Here is a 15,701-nt window from a genome sequence, read left to right on the forward strand (position 1 = left end):
TAGGGAAACTCTCCAGACTATTTCTACTGTTTAAGGAGGAGGTGGGCCTGCCTTTGGAAAGTTCCTTGCTCCTCTAAGCCTTGGGAACCTGAACCTTGTTTCACACTACAGGTAAAATGGAGTCTGAAGTCAAAATGGCAGTACTTAGGACAAGATGCTTTTGCCTTCTCCCTTCAGCACCATAAGGCGTAAAACAATAAAACACACACACACACACACACACAAAACCTAACATATATAGAAAATCAGGAGTTAAAGACAAATTTTAAAATCCAACTGTAATAGTTAATGCTAACTCTCAACCTGGTAGGCACTTGAGAGATGGGCCTCTGGACATGTCTATGGGAAGACCCGTCTTGATCTTGGGCAGAACTATAGGAAGGATCCTGAACTCCACAGTAAGTTCTGGGTAGGGATCCCAGACTGAGCACTAGCAAGCAAGCTCCATTGTTTGTTTTTGTTTTTCTAGACAGGGTTTTCCTGTGTAGTCCTGGCTATCTTGGAACTCACTATGTAGTGTGAACCAGACTAACCTTGAAATCAGAGATCCACCTGCCTCTGCCTCCTGAGGAGCTGACATTAAAGGCATTATCCACCATACCTGGATGCATCTTTGCTTTTTTTTAATTTTATTTATTTATTTATTTATTATGTATATAATATTCTGTCTACATATATGCCTTCAGGCCAGAAGAGGGCACCAGACCTCATTACAGATGGTTGTGAGCCACCATGTGGTTGCTGGGAATTGAACTCAGGACCTTTGGAAGAGCAGGCAATGCTCTTAACCACTGAGCCATCTCTCCAGCCCCTTTGCTTTTTTTTTTTTTAAATGTCCCTCAGTGTTTTGCCCAAGGTGCCATGTGGGTGCTGGGATTTGAACCTGGGTTCTCTGGGAGAGCAGTCAACGCTCTTAACTGAAGAACCAAAGTTCCTCCTCCATCTTGTGTCTTGCCTAAGCTATTTCCCGTAAGACATTCTAGTCCACAGAAATGGCTAGTGACAAAAGTTACAGGGTAGCCATGTGGAAAGTACGAAAACCACAGAGTGTCCCCACCCGAAGGCCAACCCATAAGAAAACTTGACAAGAAACAGGCAAAGTTCGAAAGTAAAATTTTTGAAAAGTCCCTAGACACAAGCCAATCAGGATGGAACCCCGACACCCATACCTGGCTAATATAACTTTTCTGTGTTTTGCCTTTAAATAATGCCTGCCCTCTAGAAGGGCAAGCTCCTCTTGCTGCTGCTGCACTGATAAGCTCCCTACTGGCTTGTAATGTGCACCCAATGAACCTTGCTTTTGCATTTTAGTGAGTCAGTCTCCCTGGTGGTCTTTTGGGGTTTCCACGGACTGGGCACAACATTAACCTCTGAGCTGTCTCTCCAGCTCCAGTCGTGATAGTGCTCGCCAGTAGGATTTGCTGAAGGAGGCAGAGTCAGGAGGATCGCTAGGTTGAGGCCAGCCTGAGCATCTCTGCTTCTTCACTAGATGTCTTTGACTCTACTCCTGTGGTTGTGACTTCTCAACTTGATGGACTGCATCCTGAATTGTAAGCAAGGGTTAATGACTCAGATGCCTCAGGGGAGCTGAGAAATTCTTGGCAGGACAGTTGAGAGGCCAATAACGTAGGCAAGCAGGTGGGAGCCAGTAGACTCCTGAAAAGGTCAAGATCTGAATATGAAATCTTCTCCTACACAAGTTCCAAATGCCCCCAACCCACTGTACTTCTGTACGGTCCCCACTTCCAAGACAGGCAGCTGCCCTTCATTGTTCTCATTAAAGACGATCTTCTGTTGAGGTAGGTCTCTTGCTTTTATAGTCCACGTTACCTTGATCAATCCTGATCAAATACTAAACCCAAATAAACCTTTTTGTTGTGGAATAATCTTTTTGTACAATGTGAAGATGTGTCTTTGCCAAGGTGCCTTCTGATTGGATTAATAAAGAGCTGAATGGCCAATAGCTAGGCAGGAAGAGATTAGGTGGGACTTCCGGGCAGAAAGAAAAGAAGAAGAAATGAATCTAGGTGGGGGAGTCGCCAGAGGAGATAGAGAGGAAGCAGACACACAGGAGGAGAGGTGAACGCCACGAGTCATTTAACAGCACATAGATTAATAACAATGGGTTAATTTAAGTTATAAGAGGTTAATAAATAAGCCCAAGTTAAGGCCAAGCTTTCAAAATTAATAACGTCTCTGTGCCATTTGTGAGCTGGCAGCCCAAAGAAAAATCTATCTACTTCTTTCTTCCTTACGTTGCCTTTTTACGGAGTTTTACTCACAGCGACAGGGAAAGTAATGAAGAGCACAACTGTGAGCCCTAAATGTCTTACAGTGAGCCACCATGTCCCTATTTGACTTTCAGAAGGGATAGTCGCTGTGACCTTAACAAACAAAATTTGTAGCAGGGCCTGGTGCAGTAAATCTGTAATCCCAGCAGCTGAGAGGCAGAGGCAGAGGAATCAGAAGTGCAAACCCCACCTGCCTCTAAAAACAAAACAGGGAGGGGACAGAGACAGGTGGATCTCTGTGACTTTGAGGTCAGCCTGCTCTATAGATCAAGTTCTAGGCCAATCAAGGCTACATGGTGAAATACTGTCTATAACAACAACGACAAAAACTAAACAATAAAAATTATAGAGTTCTTTTGTTTGAGACAATGTATTTTGTTTTTCTATATAATACTACATGTCCTGGAGTTCCTGCGGAGGAAGAGATTAGCCTCAAACTCACAGAGATTCTCCTGCCTCTGCCTTCCAAATGATGGGGGGGGGGGTTCACTACCACACCTGACTGGGAAATTCTTCATGTTATAATTTTTCCAAAATTAAGGATGCATAACTGAGACAGGATGGGTGGCAGTGCTCAGGGTTGGTGCTGGAGAGATGGCTCAGCAGTGAAGAGCACTTGTTGCTCTTGCAAAGAACCCCAGTTCAGTCTCCAGCCCCCATGAGGTGACTGACAACTGTCTGTACCTCTAGTTTTAGAGGATCTAGCACCCTCTTCTGGCCTCCTTGAAAACCAGCCATGCACATGGTATGCATACATATATGTGGACAAAGCAATCATATATAGAAAATAAAAACAAATCTTTTTTATTACGTGGGAGTTTTATTGAGATAAAGGGAGTGGGCGGGCGAGAGAGAGAGATACAGAGAAAAAGAAGAAGAGGAAAAGAGGCAAGGACCAGCCTGCCTCTTCAGAAGAGTAGTGGGAAAAGAGAAAAAACAAGTCTTTTAGAAACAAAATAAAAGGTAGCTTTCTTATTTGTGTTTGTAATGTTTTTTTTTAAAGATTCATTTTGCGTATGGATATTTTGCCTGCATGTATGTACCTGCACTGCATGTGTGCACAGTTCCCACAGAGGTCAGCAGACAGCGGCTGATTCCCAGAACTGGATCTAGGAATGATTGTGAGCCAACATGTGGTTGCCGGGAGTGGAAGTGAGCACTGCAAGAAGTGGCTCTTATGGCTAAGCCTTCTCTGAGCCGTGGTTTGGAGACAGGGTCTTGTTATGTAACCATAGCTAGCCTAAACTCACCGTGTCAACCAGGCAAGCCTTGAAGTTGTAGGCGACCCTTCTGAATCTGTTTCTGACTGCGGCACACGAGGATTATAGTACTGCGCTGCCGTGCCTAGTGCCTAGTGTTTCTTGTTTGCTTTTGTTGCTGCGATAAAAAATTTTAAACAAAAACAACTTAGAGGAAGAAAGGGTTTATTTGGCTCTTTAACGTGACAGTTCATTTTTCCCCCCTAAGACTGGGTTTCTCTGTTTAACCTTGGCTGTCCTAGAACTGGCTCTATAGATCAGGCTGGGGCCTCTGCCTCCTGAATGCTAGGATTAAAGGTGTCAGTCACCACTGCCTGGCTTGTTTGCTTTCTTTCTTTCTTTTTTAATTTCTTTTTCTTTTTTGAGACGAGGTCTCACTGTCTAGTCTGGCTAGCCTCTAATTCACAGACATCCACCTGTCTCTACCTTCCATTTGCTGTCAATTAGTTTTATTATATAGGCCGAGAGCAGCTTCCCAGGGAATGGTGACGCTTATAGTGGGCTGGGCCCTCCTACATAGATTAGCAATCAAGACAATTTCCCAAAGACATGGCCACAAGCAATTTTTGTCGGGGAATCCCTCAGCTGAGACTACCTTCTCAAGTGACTCCAGGCAGTGTCAAGTTGATTGTTAAAACTAACCAGGACACCTGACTAGACACAGGTTCAGTGAAAGAAAATATTCTTTTTTAAAACTTTAAAAATTATGTGTCTTCCCGGGCTGTGGTGGCGCACGCCTTTAATGCCAGCACTCGGGAGGCAGAGGCAGGCGGATCTCCGGGAGTTCGAGGCCAGCCTGGTCTACAAGAGCTAGTTCCGGGACAGGCACCAAAGCTACAGAGAAACCCTGTCTCAAAAAAACAAAAAAAAAATGTGTCTCTGTGGGGGTATGTGTACATGATTGCAGGTGCAGAGGGAGACAGAGCAGCAGATACCATTGGGGCTGGGACTGCAGGCCGTTATAAGCCATCAGTGTGGACACTGGGGGCTGAACTTGGGTTCTTTGCAAAAGCAGTATGTGTTCTTAATTGCTGGGCATTTCCCCAGCCTCATAATTTTTCTTGATTTTCTTTGTTAGTCTGGGGACTGGAATAGTTCCAGCGTTTAATGATCCCTAATAGAAAAAAACCTGAGAGCTTACTGTATGCTGGGTACAGTGCTGTGTACTGGGGATGCCTAGATGAACAACACAGATGATCTTGACCTTACAGAGTCTGAAAGTCTGTCAGAGAATAACAGTACGTAATTATAGACTTTAAAGGACTTATTTCATCTGAGCGGTGGTGGGACACATCTTTAATCTGAGCACTCGACTTGGGAGGTAGAGCCAGGATGATCTCAGTGAGTTCAAGGCCAGCCTGGTCTCTAGAGCAAGTTCCAGGACAGCCAGACTTTTTTTTTTTTTTTTTTGGTTTTTCGAGACAGGGTTTCTCTGTGGCTTTGGAGCCTGTCCTGGAACTAGCTCTGTAGACCAGGCTGGTCTCGAACTCACAGAGATCCGCCTGCCTCTGCCTCCCGAGTGCTGGGATTAAAGGCGTGCGCCACCATCGCCCGGCTGACAGCCAGACTTTTACACAGAGAAACCGCGTCTCGAAAAACAAAACGAAACTGCCAGAGTCCAGCTCCAGCAGGGTTCAGGTCCCAAAGAGGAGACATGGAGCTGGCGAGGGAAGGAGACTGACAGGATCTGAGAGGGAATCGTGATTGCTGCCTGTTTATTGAAAACGGGCTACACTTTATATACTCTACAGTTACATTATAGTGTGAGCACAATCAACACTGAAAGCCAGCGATGGTTCTGGGGTGAAAGAGGTCATCGAGGCCATTACAGCAAACAAGACTCTAAATGCCTTTTGGCCCCTAAATATTCAGTCATCCCATCAGGGTTTTTCCTGAAGCAAAAAGCAGTAAGTTCAGCAAGAATCTAAATGACTTTTGTCCTCTAAGTTTCAGTAACCCCACCAGGCACCCTCTCACACTTCCTCCTGCAAAGTCATTAAAGCTTGAGAAACAACCTGTAAGAGCAACTTTTATTCCTCAAGTGACACGATGCAGCATTTGTACCGTGTAGCACAGCAAACATAGAGCTGTGTCCTAATTGCATTCCTTTGTGCCTTAGTCTTATAATATGGCCTGTTTCCCTCATAAGCTCCCAAAAGGGAAGGTCCTGACACATTACTCTTTCTCATTATACGATACCATTCTGATTCCTTCAATGTGCACTCCTATATATGGCAGAAGGTAATCAAGCCAGTCTAACTTTTTAACCAAATCTTTTCTCTGTGGGGCGTACTAAATCTTGCCATACATCCAGTAAGCCACTAATAGTGAGCACTATTCTATACTTATTAACTGAACCCTTGCCCTAAAGGGCCTCAGGCTCTGGATCTGTAACCACTGTTCCTCTCGAGTGTGTGTTTTTCATCTCTGGGACCAGGTATGCCCAGTTAATAAATCTTTAACTTCTCTATTCTTGTTGTAATCAGGGGGCATAATGGGGAGTCTTGTATGGGAAGTAGGCAGAGTTATCATGCTATATAGTTCCACAGTGGCAGTGATTTGTCTGTTTAAAGAGACTGCCATTGTATATATACATTTATATATGTATATATACATTCTATTTATTTATTATGTATTCAGTATTCTGTCTGTCTGTATGCTTGCTGGCCAGAAGAGGGCATCAGATCTCGTTACAGATGGCTGTGAGCCACCATGTGGTTGCTGGGAATTGAACTCAGGACCTCTGGAAGAACGATCAGTGCTCTTAACCTCTGAGCCATCTCTCCAGCCCCATTGTATATATTCTTATCCTTCACCAAAGCTCACACAAAGTTTCCCAAAGGAACAGGCATAAGGAAACTCCCATAACACATAATGAGAATCATTACAAATGAAAGTAAATGAGCTGGATAGGTGGCTTAGTGGTAAAGAGCTCTGGTCACTCTTCCAGAGGACCCAGGTTCAATTCCCAGTACCCAGAGGGCAGCTCACAGTTCTCTGTAACTCCAGATCCAGGGGATCTGACAGCCTCACACAGACATATATGCAGGCAAAACACCAATGAACATTTTTTAAAAATCCTAGAAGGTAAAAGGGTGCTGGAAAGTTGTGATTTGCAATGTCAAAATGCTGGAACTTTGTCAAGGAACAGTGGTTGCCACGAAGTCCACAAAACAAAACAGAACAAACAGCTTTAGCCTGGCAGTGGAGGAGCACATCTTTAATCCCAGCACTCAGGAGGCAGAAGCAGGCGGATCTCTGAGTTTGAGGGCAGCCTGCACTACACAGTGAGTTCTAGGATAGCCAGGGACATACAGAGAAACTCTGCCTCAAACCAAAGCAAATTTATTCTCTCTCTCTCTCTCCCTGTTTCTCTCTCTCTCTCTCTCCCTGTTTCTCTCTCTCTCTCTCTCCCTGTTTCTCTCTCTCTCTCTCTCCCTGTTTCTCTCTCTCTCTCTCTCTCTCTCTCTCTCTCTCTCCCTCTCCCTCTCCCTCTCCCTCTCCCTCTCTCTCTCTCTCTCCTTGTGCAAAGCCCTTAGAGGCCAGAAGAGGGCATCAGATCCCTCGGAACTGATTGGAACTGGAATTACAGGTAGTTGTGAGCTACCTGAAGTGGGTGCTGGAATTCTTTTCTTTTTTTATTTTAAAAATAATATTATTTTACATACTATTCCCAGTGCTCTCTCCTTCCCTTCCTCCTGCTACCCCCACCTTCTCCCCACTCCACCCCCTTCCACCCCTCAGAGAGGGTGGGTCCTCCCATGGGGAGTCAACAATGTCACAACATTTGAGGCAGGACCAAGGTCCTCCCCCCTGTATCTAGACTGAGCAATGTATTCCTCCATAGGGAATGGGCTCCAAAGAGCCAGTTCATGCACTAGGTATAAATATTGGCTCCACTGCTAGTGGCCCCACAACCTGCCCAAGCCACACAACTGTCACCCACATTCAGAAGGCCTAGTTCAGTCCTATGCCAGCTCCCCAGTTGTCAGCTCAGAGTCGGTAAGTTCCCACTTGCTCAGGTCAATTGTTTCTGTGGGTGTCCCCATCATGGCCTTGGCCCCTTTGCACACATTATCACTCCTCCCTCTCTATGGCTGGACTCCAGGAGTTGGCCAAGCTCCTAGCTGTAAATCTCTGCATCTGCTTCCATCAAATACTGGATGAAGGTTCTATGATGACAATTAAGGTAGTCATCAATGTGATTACAGGGGAAGGGCAGTTAAGGTACCCTCTCCATAGGGTCTTAGCTGGGGTCATCCTTGTGGAGTCCTGGGAATTTCCCTAGTGCCTGGTTTCTCGCTAACCCCATAATGGCTCCCTCTTTCAAGGTATCGCTCTCCTTGCTCTCTCTCTCTGTCCTTCTCCTAACTCGATCTTCCTGATCCTTCAAAGAAGACCTCAACATAAATCCAGCCTTACTGAACCTCATAGAAGAGAAAGTGGGAAGTAGCGTTGAACGCCTTGGCACTTTCTGAATATAACCCCAGTAGCAGAGACACTGAGATAGACAAAAAAATGGGACTTCCTGGAACTGAGAAGCTTCTGTAAGGCAAAGGACAGTCAGCAAGACAAAAAGTCAACATACAGAATGGGAAAAGATCTTCATCAATCTCACATCCAACAGAGGGCTGATCTCCAAAATATATAAAGAACTCAAGAAACTAGATATCAAAATATCAAATAATCCAATTAAAAATGGGGTACAGATCTAAATAGAGAATTCTCAACAGAGGAATCTTAAGTGTCAAAAGACACTTAAGGAACTGCTCAACATCCTTAGCCATCAGGGAAATGCAAATCTAAACAACTCTGAGATACCATCTTACACCTGTCAGAATGGCTAAGATCAAAAACACTGATGACAGCTTATGCTGGAGAGGTTGTGGGGTAAGAGGAATGCTCCTCCATTGCTGGTGGGAATGCGAACTTGTACAGCCACTTTGGAAATCAATATGGCAGTTTCTCAGAAAATTGGAAATCAATCTACCTCAAGACCTAGCAGTAGCACTCTTGGGCATATACCCCAGGACATTTGATCAACCCTGTTCATAGCAGCAGTATTTGTAAATAGCTAGAACCTGGAAATAACCTAGATGCGTTCAACCGAAGAATGGATAAAGAAAATGCCGCAGATTTACACAATGGAGTACTACTCAGTGGCAAAAAAATAATGACATCTTGAAATTTGCAGGCAAATGGATGGAACTAGAAAAAAAATCATCCTGAGTGAGGTAACCCAGACACAGAAAGACAAACACTATGGTATGTACTTCTATGTTAATTTTAGACATGCAAAGGATAACCAGCCTATAGGCTACAACTTCAGAGAGGACAGGAAACAAGAAGAACCCAAAGAGAAACACACATGGATCCCCCTGGGAAGAAGTAGACAAGGTCTCCTTAGTAAATTGGCAGCATGGGGGGAGGGGAAAGGGTAGTTGGAGAACAGTGAGGGGAAAAGGGGAGCAGGGTGCTAAAATTCTAATTCTGGTCCTCATGACTGAGCAGCAAGTGCTCTTAACCACCAAACCATCTTGACTTTTTAGGGGTTATGTATGAAATACAAAATACTAGGAAAGATACTTGGGGTGGGTGCAGTCCTGAGGATTGAAACCAGAACCATGCTAAGGCCACGAGCTAGGTAGGCTTCCAAAGAATACTTTTATTTATTTATGTATTTTATTTATTTATTTATTTATTTATTTTGTTTTTTGGGATAGGGTTTATCATTAGCTTTGGAGCCTGTCCGGAAACTAGCTCTTTTAGACCAGGCTGGCCTTGAACTCACAGAGTGCTGGGATTAAAGGCGTGTGCCGTCACCGCCCAGCCCCAAAGAATACCTTTATAGCTAAATATTTGCATGACCACATTCTTCATTTCCTGGGAAGATTCTGTAAAAATGTAACTTCTGAATCCAAGACTGCTTATTTGCGATTTAAAAATATTTTTGGATAAATTTTAGATTCACAACAAAATTTAGCTTAAAATTCAGAGTCCTCATATGCCTCCTGGGGGCCTTCTTTCCCTCTTCCCAACAATCTGATGTTTTTGTTTTCTTCTGGTGCTGAGGGTCTGGTCCTGTCACCTCCCACATGCTAGGCAAGGTTCCATACACGCTTTTTGGTTCTTTTGATTTATGTGAAAGCTTTTAGGGAAGTATGCAAAGACACGGGAAACAAACAAGCACTGTGATTTATTAAATCATGATTAAATAGTTTAGGGCACAGGTGTCAAAATAAAAACTACATTTCCCAGCGTGCAATGCATCACGTCACAGAGAAGTATCGGGCATGCGCAAAGGAGTCCTCCGCGCTCGACCGCGCTCATAAGAGAAACAGCGTGTGTGGTTCTTGACGTGCCGCGAACCTTCGAACACAAGTGCCATAGTACCCTGTGAAGAAGCGTTCCAGCGACTCTCCTGTTCCCGCTATCGCAGTTACCAGCGCGACGTGCTGTTTCGCCCTAGACTCGGTAGGTGGGACGGGACCATGGCAAGACACTTCCGAGCAGCGCGGGAACGAAGGGCCAGCGTTCCTGCCCGGCGCCCGGCTCGCTGAGGCGGCTTCGGAGCTGACGCGCAAGCGCTCTGGACGGGGAAGGGGGCGGGGCTGTGGGGGGGGCCTTCGCCCGGCTCCCTAGGTCTGCGCGTGCGCCCTGCGTCCCTGGCGAAGTGGGACGGCGCTGGAGCTGGCTCGACTTGGGGCGGGCACCTGATGAGGTCCTCGGCCTGAGAGTGCAGCCCGCTCCTCCCCGGACACCGATACTTTTTACTGCTCGCTCAAAAAAGCTCGTTGGTTTTGAGACGCTCTCACTCAGCCTGGCCTTGACCTCGCGATCGTGCGCCCCCAGCTCCAAGTGCTGAGATTACAGACTTGAGCCACACATTCCCTGAATGCACATTTACACAACAGTAACTTAGCCACCCTTCTGCTCACTCACCTGTCAGCTCCCTCTTGCAGCCTAGGGCGGCGGCTTTTACTCATTAGCATCTTCTCCCACCAGTCTCTACACGGCTCTTTCCAGAGAAGCCCTGTCTCTTGTCATTCCAGAGAAACAGCTCTACCAAAGCCACCTTGACTTCTGGGTTGCCTAGTTCAGTGATGAAGGCTTGGTAACACCCTCTTTCATTGCCTAAAACTCTTGCCCCATTCCTTTAGCTTTAATGGTTGTACCATCGAAATACGTAAACCCTACATCTTGTCTTTCTTTCTGTTCACTCCCCGGGCCTTATCTATTTCACAGTTTAAGTATAAAGGACATTTATTTTGGTGCTAACTCTCATTCCTATCTTTTTTTGTTTGCTTTTGTTTCTCAATACAGGGTTCCTATATAAGAGCCCTCTCGGTCCAGGAACTCACTTTGTAGGCAGGCCTCGAACTCACAGAGATCTGCCTGCCTCTCCTCCCAAGCGCTGGGATTAAAGGCATGCACCACCACTGCTTGGCTTTCATTTCTACCTTTTAAAAAGTCTTTACTGTGTGTGTAAAGGTAGTCATGTTCATGCCATGGCATTGTGTGAAGCTCAAAGGACAGCGTGGTTCTCTCCTTCCACCATGTGGGCTTGTAGGATTGAACTCAGGTTGCCAGGCTTGGTGCAAGCTCTTGCATCTGCTGGGCTGTCTCACTGGCCCCTTACCTCGGTATTCTGTTGTAGCATTCGAATCCACTAGGAAAGACCAAAGACTTAGACTCAATTCAAATTTAGATTAAATGAGTTTATTCTTTCTTTTTCATTTTACTTATTTATTTATTTATTTTCAAGACAGGATTTCTCTGTAGCTTTGGTGCCTGTCCTGGAACTAGCTCTTGTAGACCAGGCTGGCCTTGAACTCCTAGAAATCCGCCTGCCTCTGCCTCCCAGTGCTGGGATTAAAGGCGTGTGCCACCATTGCCCGGCTCAAATGAGTTTATTCTTACTACGAGCAGAAGGACAACAACCTTAGAGCCAAACAGCATACCGTGTCAGAGGGGCTAAAGGAAGGGTTTACAAAGGTGGATGGATATCAAAAGTGTACATTATAGTCAGCTGCGTAATCCACAGCTGGGCAAGAAAATTTGCAACCTTCAGTTGTTTTCCTTTCCCATTGTATGGCAATAAAAAGACTACTTCATCCCAATCCCAGAGCAATAAGCAAGTTTACAAAAGCAGAAGGCAGGAACACCATTATCTTATTCTTGTCTCACCAGCAGGCCTTTAGGATCTCACAGGCATTACAGGAAAAGGTAAAGGGCCTGTAAAGGATGCCTAGTACCATATTCAGTTTCTTTGGCTGTCACAGGGACGCTGTGTGTAAATTATTAGAGGTCTGGTACTCTGGGGGGAGTGTCAGTAGTTGACTGGGGTAGAGCGGGCCTTCAGGTTAGTGCTGGCTGTCACATCCCCCAACAATTCTACCTTGAATTCAAGACTTAGGTTTATTTGTGCATTTTTATTATTAATTAAAATATTTTTGAAAGGTTTTACGGCCCGATAAACCTCTCCGCCAATGCAATAATCCAAATTAGACCAAACTAGAAAAAGCCGAGGTTTAATGGATGCCAGCACTTCCCCCAGCCCCCCCCCCCCAGGGATATAAACAGGAAGGAAGACCAGAACGAAGAGACAACTGGAAAGCCCACTTGTTCATTCTCTGGGGGGCAGTTTAAGTAGCCTGTGGGAGTGGTCTTGACCCTCTCTGGGGAGGGGTCACCATTTCCCAGGCTTTCTTAGAGGTGGTATCTGGACTGAGGTAACTCCCAGAGGAGGGGGCCTGGAATGGAACGCTCCATCCAAACATTCCAGACTCCCCAGGCACGTGGATGCCAGGGGCTGGGTGAAGCCTCCAACCAAACAATTTTATGTATTTTTTAATTTGTTATCTTGAGACTGGTCTCCCTTTGCAGCTCTACCTGTCCATGAACTCATTATATAGACCAGGCTGGCCTGTAACTCACAGAGATCTGCTTGCCTCTGCCTTCCCAGTGCTGGGATTAAAGTCATGGGCTACTATGCCTGGCAACACTTTATCTTTTAAAGATTATTTTCATTTTATGAATTTGAGTATTTTGCCTGATATGTGTTTATACACCACATGCAGAGACCACATGAGGTTATCAGAGCTCCTGAAACTGGAACATGGTTATTAGAAATTGAACCTGCGTCTCAGAGGAACAGCCAGGGTCTCTCTCTATAGTCCAGACTGACTTTGAACTCATGATGATCCCCCTGTCTTGGTCTCATAGGGCTGCAGATTTTTCTGTCCAGCTCTGGCATCATCTCTCCTCTTGAATGTCTAATAGACATTTTAAATGTGGCCCAAACTGAAATTTTTAGTTTTGTCCTCACGTGCTCATATTTCACTGGTGTTCCCGTTCCTCCAGATACTCAGGCTAGGAACTTGGGAGATGTTTGTGGTGTTCCCCCACTCTTCCCATCTTTGTGATAGAGCATAGTTATTCTTGAGGCTTTGAGGGTAGAATTTCTCAGCGCCTAATTGTATGTTGTCATTTTGTGCTCTGACTTATCCACGCGTAGTTTCCTTTCTGTTGCAGTGATAAGTACCCTGACAAAAACCAACTTGGAAGAGAAGGGTTTGTTTGGCTGACCACTCTGGATTGTAGGCCATCACTGTGGGGCAGCAGATAGTCACAGCTGCAGTCAAGAGCAGAGAGGTGAACTCAGAGTGTCTGCTCGTATTCGGGCCTCTCTCTTCACTTACACAGTCCAGGACCTAAACCCAGGGAATGATGCCTGAAAGAAAGGGTGGTTTTCCCACCTCTGTTAACACAATCGAGATAATCTCTCATAGGCAACCTGATCTAGACATTGAGAATCTTTTCCCAAGTGACTTAGATGTCAAGTTAAAACTAATAACCATCACATATTTATCTTCTCGTGTGCTGATTTCACCATAAGAATAAATACATGGAGCATATGCTCACAAAGTGATGGGAATGCACTGTTAGCTGATTTTGTCCTATGACCATTACAGAATGTTCTTATACAACCCTAGATTGTGTAGCTTACTACATACCTGTTATTCCTGGACTACACTCATACATAGTGTGTTACTATAACAAATAGTGTAGGTAATTTTCATAAAATGGACAGTATTTGTGTATCTACACAGAAAAGGTTCAGTAAAAATACTAGGTGAGAGCCGGGCGGTGGTGGCGCACGCCTTTAATCCCAGCACTCGGGAGGCAGAGGCAGGCGGATCTCTGTGAGTTCGAGGCCAGCCTGGTCTACAAGAGCTAGTTCCAGGACAGGAACCAAAAGCTACAGAGAAACCCTGTCTCGAAAAATCAAAAAAAAAAAATACTAGGTGAGGGCCAGTAAAATGACTCAGATGGTGAAGGCACTTGTCACAGCCTGGCAGCCTGCTTGTTTTTTTTTTTTTTTTTTTTTTTTATTAATAATTTAAACTGCGCTCCCCGCTTCGGGCTCCGCCCTCCCGCCCAGGCTCGCGCGCGCAGAGGCGGAGCCACAGACGGTGTGTGGCAGCCTGCTTGTGACCCACGTAGTAGGAAGAAAACCAGTAAACACTGTGGCACGTGTTCACACACAGTAAATAAATATTTGATAAAAAGTAGTGAAGTGATGCAAGTTTGAGCTTATAATCTTATATTTTGATTTTTTTTGTTTTTTGTTTTGTTTTTCGAGACAGGGTTTCTCTGTAGCTTTGGTGCCTGTCCCGGAACTAGCTCTTGTAGACCAGGCTGGCCTCCAACTCCCAGAGATCCGCCTGCCTCTGCCTCCCAAGTGCTGGGATTAAAGGCGTGCGCCACCACCGCCCGGCTAATCTTATATTTTGAGTGTTAACTTTTTTGTGTTTTGAGACAGGGTTTCTATGTGTAAGAACCTTGGCTGTCCTAGAACTCCCTCTATAGACCAGGCTGGCCTCTAACTCACAGAGATCCTCCTGCCTCTGCCTCCTGAGTGCTGGGATTAGAGGCGTCTGCCCCCTTACCTTGCAAATATAATAAATATTATAATCTTATACTAAGATTATATTAATAATACTAGATATTCAAGAGGAGATATAATGCTAGATCTGAATATACAAACCTGCATTATAATCTTATGAGACCACTACCGTAAGTTTGGTCTGTTGTTGGGTGCTGGCATTGTTTGACATGTGGCCGTATTTGTTTAATATCTATTCTGCATTGCTTTTCTTTCACTACTGCGTACCCTTCATGTCTTCGATAATTTTAAATACTACTGAGTGGAATTATGAAGGGTCAGCACTTCTACATATGTGGGAAGTACAGCGTCTCTTGGAAGATGTTGATGTTTACCAGCCTTTTCTGGAGACAGAGAACTTGAATAGCTTAGCTTCAAACTGTTGCAGTGTTCTAAGCTGAAAGACTGCTCTAAAAGGTGTTCAGGACTCAGCTCTGTTCAGCCATCTGATCTGAAAGCACTGTGTGCCAAGGGCTGTGCGGGTCAGAGAGACTAGAGCAGCACTCCTGTATTCTCAGGGCTTGTGATCTGGTAGGAGAGCTGACAGTGAAACAGCTCATCATACGCATGAATGACAAGTACAAGAATAGAAGTTTGTTCAGGAGGCTGAGGAATTCAGTGCCAACCTGGACACAGTGAGGCCCTACCTCAGAAAGAAATAAGCTAGGCATGGTGGCACACACCTTTAATCCCAGCACTGTGGGGGCTGAGGGAGGGCGAACCTCTGGGAGTTCCAAGTTAGCCAGATCTACATAGTAAGTTCCAGGACAAAACAACAATAAAAACAAAACAAGAATAACGTTTATATGCAGGCCTTAGGAACTTTCCAGAAGTTTTGATTGGCCATGGCCATGACCTGGGGTAAATGGAAGAGCTTATGGCTGTCTGTGAGCAGTGTTGTTTGTAGTGGTATAGTATTTGTATTTTAACAAATAAATCTTGCCTGAAGACCAGAGGCAAAGCTAAAGCCACTAGAGGCCAGGTAATAATGACACATATCATTAATCCCAGGATTTGGGAGACAAAGGCAGATGGATCTCTGTGAGTTCAAGACCACTGGGCTACACAAGATCAATACAGAAACAAATAGAGGTGGTGGTGGTGGTCTGCACCTTTAATCCCAGTACTAGGGAGTCATAATCCTTTAATCTCAGCACTAGAGGGAATATAAATTGGGAGGAGAGAGACTTAGTCTGCTTAGTC

The 15,701-nt window shown here is 45.1% G+C and overlaps 1 protein-coding gene across 5 annotated transcripts in view; it reads left to right on the forward strand.

Annotated features, from left to right (window-relative positions):
- Positions 1–9,846: 9,846 nt before the first annotated feature.
- Sgf29 (SAGA complex associated factor 29) overlaps positions 9,847–15,701 on the forward strand; it is a 38,857-nt gene continuing 33,002 nt past the window's right edge. For 4 of the 5 annotated variants that reach the window (XM_075972236.1, XM_075972235.1, XM_075972238.1 and 1 more), the window contains exon 1: positions 9,847–10,024. The gene's annotated coding sequence lies outside the window, so the exon portion shown is untranslated. The remainder of the gene's footprint in view (positions 10,025–15,701) is intronic. The other variant, XM_075972234.1, reaches the window with a different exon arrangement.

This window comes from Microtus pennsylvanicus, chromosome 5 (assembly GCF_037038515.1).
Source record: "Microtus pennsylvanicus isolate mMicPen1 chromosome 5, mMicPen1.hap1, whole genome shotgun sequence".
In the NCBI taxonomy this organism is placed as follows: domain Eukaryota; kingdom Metazoa; phylum Chordata; class Mammalia; order Rodentia; family Cricetidae; genus Microtus; species Microtus pennsylvanicus.